At 42.8% G+C, this 5,745-nt stretch overlaps 1 non-coding gene across 1 annotated transcript; it reads left to right on the top strand.

The window, feature by feature from the left end:
• Positions 1-3,790: 3,790 nt before the first annotated feature.
• trnai-aau lies at positions 3,791-3,864 on the top strand. The gene has a single exon. It is a non-coding gene; the product is annotated as a tRNA-Ile (tRNA).
• The last annotated feature ends 1,881 nt before the right edge of the window (positions 3,865-5,745 follow it).

Raw genomic sequence — 5,745 nt, 5'->3', positions numbered from 1 at the left:
ACAGCGAGCACCGAGCAGCCGGAATCAACGTGGGGAAACACTGCAGGGTGTCCTGTACATCAGACACAGTGCACTTTACCATTCAGGTCCTGCCAGAGTGAGTGAGCCAGAAAAGGTCGATCTGTCCATCGTACCTATGTCAGGTCGAGTGGGTACAGAAGATGTGTGAAAGTGGAAATACGTGATAGATTTGTCAGGGTCGGATGTGTTTACTGGAAGCAGCAAGCAGAGGAGATATAAAGTAAAGCAACTGAGATCTGACTGCAGGAGCAGCACATACATTGTACAGACAGCTGGAAACATCTGATGTGTTGAATTCCTGTTGATGGCAACTTGCTTTCACGAGACACGCTGCTATAGAAGGTAGCATGTCACTGCCTCTCAGAGTTGTGATGTAGCGAGGCAAATATTTAGCAGTTCATCAGAGTTTCACTGCAGGAAATTCATTTTTCCAAAGTGAGAGGAGACTTTATGGAACAGAGGTCACACAAGGAACCCTTTCACACAAATAATTACACTTCATCTCAACGTATTGCGTGTCTCCTTAGCACTTTATCTGTCATTGTGCCTGACCCTTACCTTCTGGATGATGTGACGCAGTGGTATTGTGAAACTGGAGTTAGGCTGCAAAAACGCGTTCTCACGCACGCGTTCTCATCCTCAAAACCGATGGAAAACTGACAAAATCATTGGAGGTTTTTTTGAGCATTGTGAATCACTCCTTAAGGGTCTGCCATTGCATCTACGCTGAGCCATCTCTTAACTTATTTTTTCACTTCATTTCAGCCAGCCCTCACTACGTACTCATACCATTGCCCTTATTTAGTTTTGAGCGCTCGTCGTAGATCCAAACTGCCTTCCCTCAATGTAGACATGAAATTCAGTCACACTGTGATCACTGCTAAGTAGGGGTTCCTGCACTCTGCGGTCATTAATTACTCCTGTTTCCTTATCGTGATTGCTTCTGGAAAGTACTGTTCTGGTAAATTAATAATTTATCATGACGAAGGAGCAGTGGTCAGAAAGCTTCTGATTTCAAATAAACCTGTTGGACTATACCTCGGTGTTGTGAGACTTCTGACTTTGTCCACGCCAGTCTAATACCGGCAACTCCACATCGTAATCACGAGTGAGATTGTTTAAAATAGGTGGAAAAGTAAGATAAATTGACAGAGTACTTGATGTTAAAACACAGAACGGAATGGTAAAGAGACAACCGCGAATGACAGTGTCAGACAAATTTGAATGTCATTGTACACGATTCAGGAAAGCTTACCATTTACAGACAAAGGACAATGAAGAATGTAATTGTTGGGACAACCTTTGCAGGAATCAGATTGTAAAATTTGGATACGAAAGACTTGTTGCACTTGTCTTGGTGTTAATAAGCACAAAAATACAGTTCAGTGCAATGGTGATCTCCTTACCCGGGAAAGGAGATACTTGCCTTCAAGGTCATATCAGGAATGTTCACTGGATTTAGCCCAGAGATGAGAGGACTGTCCTCCAAGAGTAAACAATAAAATCACTGAATGTGCCATGCAATTTAGAATAATGACAGTTGAGGAGAATGTCTCCATTCACAGATTGATCATTGGTAGAACTCCATACAGGGAAACAAGAAGTGATCACAAAAGGGACACTAAAATAGAAACATTGTACAAAACAAATGGGACAGTTTTGTTTTGAAAAATGTAGAGTTCAGAATCACTTTGACCTTTGGTGAAGGAATTTACTGTCCTTATCCAGTCTGCACTGGAAGTGACTGTACCCCAGCAGTTGAATTTCAGTTACGTTTTGAAACAGTTGAGAGTCAGTCAGGTCACGGAGATTGGCCTTACAAGCCTTATAAAAGTAAATCAATAGAGCAAACCTGGCCCCTATAGAGATGATGTTCATCATGCGGTTAGATAATCATTTCGGTTGGTTGAGTTGAAAATTGGAGAAGTCACATTGAGTAAACAAAGTATAATCATAGTGCAACTGTAATATCTGTGATTCAGCCTCATTTAGAGCATTGTATGCAATCATGATCCTCATTCTTCAACAAAAATGTAAAGAGTTTAGAAAGGTCCCAGGCGGGTTTACTGGGAAATAGAGACATTAAAAAGGATAGAGACGGGTTTACTGAGACATAAAGTCATTATAAAGAACACAGACGGGGGTATATCGGAATAGTGGAAAGAATGAAGGATTTTATTCATGAAATGTCGGAAAAACTGTACCAGAAACAGGGAAAATTGGGATGTAAACTAACGCAGATTTTTCAGATAACGTGAGGATTGAAGCGACTAAATAGGAAGGGAATTCCCTCTTTCGGGTAAATCAACAACCAGATTTAAAACGTGAATGAGAAAGAAAACATTAGAGAAGAGTGTCTTTCGCTCAGAGTGTTACTAATTCCTGAACGATTATCCAGAAACAAAATAGAGAAACTGATTCCAGAATGCTTTAAAAGACACATGAGCGTAGAGTCAAACAGCCACACAGCATGGAAACTGACCCTTCAGTCCATTCATTCCATGCTGAATAGAATCCTAAACTAAACTAGTTCCACCTGCCAGCTCCTGGTCCATATTCGTCCATGCGTTTCTTATTCTTGTACTTGTCCAATGTCCTAAAAGTTGTAATTGTACCCCTCAAGAAGTTCATTCCACACGCGAGCCACTCGGTGTAAAATATTTGCCTTCTCACGTCTTTTTAAAATATCTCTCCTCTCTACTAAGAAATGTGTTCCGTAGTCTTGAAATCTCCCATCCCAGGGGAAAAAAAACCCACAATTAACACCAGCCACAGCTCTCGTTATTTATAAAGTGCTATAAGGTCATCTCTCAATTTCCCACGCTCGAGTGGAAAAAGTCACAGCCTATGCAACCTTTCTGTACACCTCAAACCTTCCATGCAACGCATCGTGGCATCTTCTGAACCTTATCCAGCTAAAAAAAAAAACCTTCCTCTGAGTAGGCGAACAGAATTCTAAACGGTATTCGAGAAGAGGCTTCAGCAGTGTCTTTTTAAAAAACTATTTTGCCAGATGTCTATCACGACTTTTCGCGCGAGCGGGAGTAGAACTAATTTCCCTGGTCTCTCCTCAAGCATCTACCTTGAAGGTAACAAATAAGCCTCTCCCGGAAGTAACAACGCATGTGTCAATATTTTTCACAAGTTTGATGCCGGCAGGAACATTTCCATCAATAACTCGGCGTTTCAGGAATACGACGGAACATGCAATCTGAAGCAATAATTTTTCAGCTCGTCTGTGTTTGACCAACGCTACGGGAAGGTGTGATAACTTGCTAATAAATGTAGTCAAACTAACGTTGCGTAAGCAACATAAGTCTTTTTGCAAAACGAAAAGCTGAGATCTGAGATGCTGCTGACGACAAAGAAACTTTCTCGTTGAAAAGCGGGAACAATCCGGCTCACAAGTTTTAATTCAAATCTATTTGTCATGAGCTTCGTGACAAGTACTTCAGCAGAGTCACAACACGAGTAAAAATGTCTGTGAGCGAGCTTGAAGAAACACAGCGTGCGTCTGTAGAATCTGAGGTGCTTCTCAGCATAACGATCAATACGACATGCATAAAGCGGGTTGGTGGCTTTGTGCCTGAAATTGCTTGTTTCGGGTCTTTGTAGGCAATTTGGATTGCAGGTGAAACGGTTATCTTGAATATATGCGATTCTACCATTGACTATGATCAATGGTAAAGTCAGAAATGTGGAGGCAGCCAATGCCGTGATCGTCATGGGTAAAGAGATGAGGTTGCTCAAGGGGGTGTAGCACTGTGGTGGTCGGTTAGCTCAGTTGGTTAGAGCGTGGTGCTAATAACGCCAAGGTCATGCGTTCGATCCCCATACTGACCAAGTGCGTCGAGTGGCGTTGCTCGGTGCTACTTTGTGCTCTCGTCAGAGGTTTGTGGTGCAGTCTCTACTTTTGCCCCTCGCCATCGGCACGCAAGTGAGGTCTGTTCCTGGGTATTTTCGCTCCTGCGCCGCAGATTGCGATCGGAGCAGTTTCGTTTGATCTGATTCACCCCGCAGCTGAGATCCTGCATTTTCACACAATTTGCCAATGTCCCGCCACAAAACAGTAAACCTCCACTGCACAATGTCACATTCAAAAGCGACAGTGTAACTAATTACTAACCGGACCCAGAATCACAACTTTGACCAGTGCAGCAAACGGATCAGGGCTCACTGCTCCTCACCAACTTATGAAAATAACAGGAAAAAAATGCTGTAGAAACCAGGCAGACCTGGCATAATCTGGAAGCGAATTGAAAGAAACTATTCAAAATTATTTTGCCTGATGTCTATTAGCACTTTTCCCACGACTGCCAGTGGAACTAACTTTCCTGGTCAGGCCTCAAGAGTCTGCATTGAAGGTAACAATTAAGCCTCTTCCGGAGTTGACAAGGCTTGTATCACGTTCTGCGGAAGCGTCACTGGACTTGAAACGTTAACTCCGATTTTATTTTTCTCAACACATACTGCCAGAACCGATGTGATTTTCCAGCAACTTATGCTTTTGTCCGTGAATGACAGCATCGCAGTTCTTTCAGTTTTTACTGATAAAGAAATTTTACCGTTCGGGAGCCGAAAGTATCTGCCTCACCAGTTTCAATTGAAATCTATTTGGCGTGAGCTTCGTGACAAGTACCTCAGCAAAGTCTAAACGCGAGTGAAAATGTCTGTGAGCGAGCTTGAATTAACATAGCGTGCGTCTGTAGAATGTGAGGTGCTTCTCAGCACAACGATCAATACGACATGCATAAAGCGGGTTGGTGGCTTTGTGCCTGAAATTGCTTGTTTCGGGTCTTTGTAGGCGATTTGGATTGCAGGTCAAACGGTTATCTTGAATATGTGCGATTCTACCATTGACTATGAACTGAACAATGTTAAATCAGAAATTTGAAGGCAGCCAATGCCGTGATCGTCATGAGTAAACAGATGACGTTACTCAAGAGGGCGTGTCGTCGTGGTGGTTGGTTCGCTCCGCTGGTTTTCGGTGTTCCTTATAACGTCATGTCGCGAGCTCGATCTCTATACTTACACAACTTGCCAATGTGCAGCCACAAAACAGAAAACCTCCACTGCACAATGTCACTTTCAAAAGCGACAGTGTAAGCAATTACTTACCGGACCTATGATCTCAACTTTGCCCAGTGCAGCAAACGGATCAGGGCTCACTGCTCCTCACAAACTTATGAAAATAACAGGAAAAAGAATTTCTGTACAAACTAAGCTGACCTGGCATAATCTGGTAGAGAAGCAGAGTTATTGTTTCAAATCGAAAGAAACTATTCAAAATTATTTTGCCGGATGTCTATCACCACCTTTCCCTCGACTGCCAATTGAACGAACTTCCCTTGTCTTGCATCAAGCGTCTGCATTGAAGCTAACAAATAAGCCTCTCCCGGAGTTGACAAGGCTTGTATCAAGTTCTGCGGAAGCATCACTGGACTTGAAACGTGAACTCTGATTTTTTTTTTCACAGATGCTGCCAGACATGCTGAGTTTTTCCAACAACTTCACGAGCAAAAACGGAATTTGCTGGAACTGACCGACAACATTGAGTGCAGCTTTTTTCGAAAATCTGATTGGGGTGTTTGTCAAAATGAAGGCAAGCAGCCGGGGTGTGCCCACGATTTGCGGTGTCGTCACTATAATGGTCTGAATCACAAACCTGTTATAGCTGTTCCTAAAGTAAGTCAATTCCCCATTGCTTGGGGAGAAAAGACACCA

The sequence above is a fragment of the Rhincodon typus genome, chromosome 8 (assembly GCF_021869965.1).
Source record: "Rhincodon typus isolate 14 chromosome 8, sRhiTyp1.1, whole genome shotgun sequence".
Lineage (NCBI taxonomy): Eukaryota > Metazoa > Chordata > Chondrichthyes > Orectolobiformes > Rhincodontidae > Rhincodon > Rhincodon typus.
Note: the sequence above shows the minus strand (reverse complement) of the source record. Positions and strands in the feature narration are given on the sequence as shown.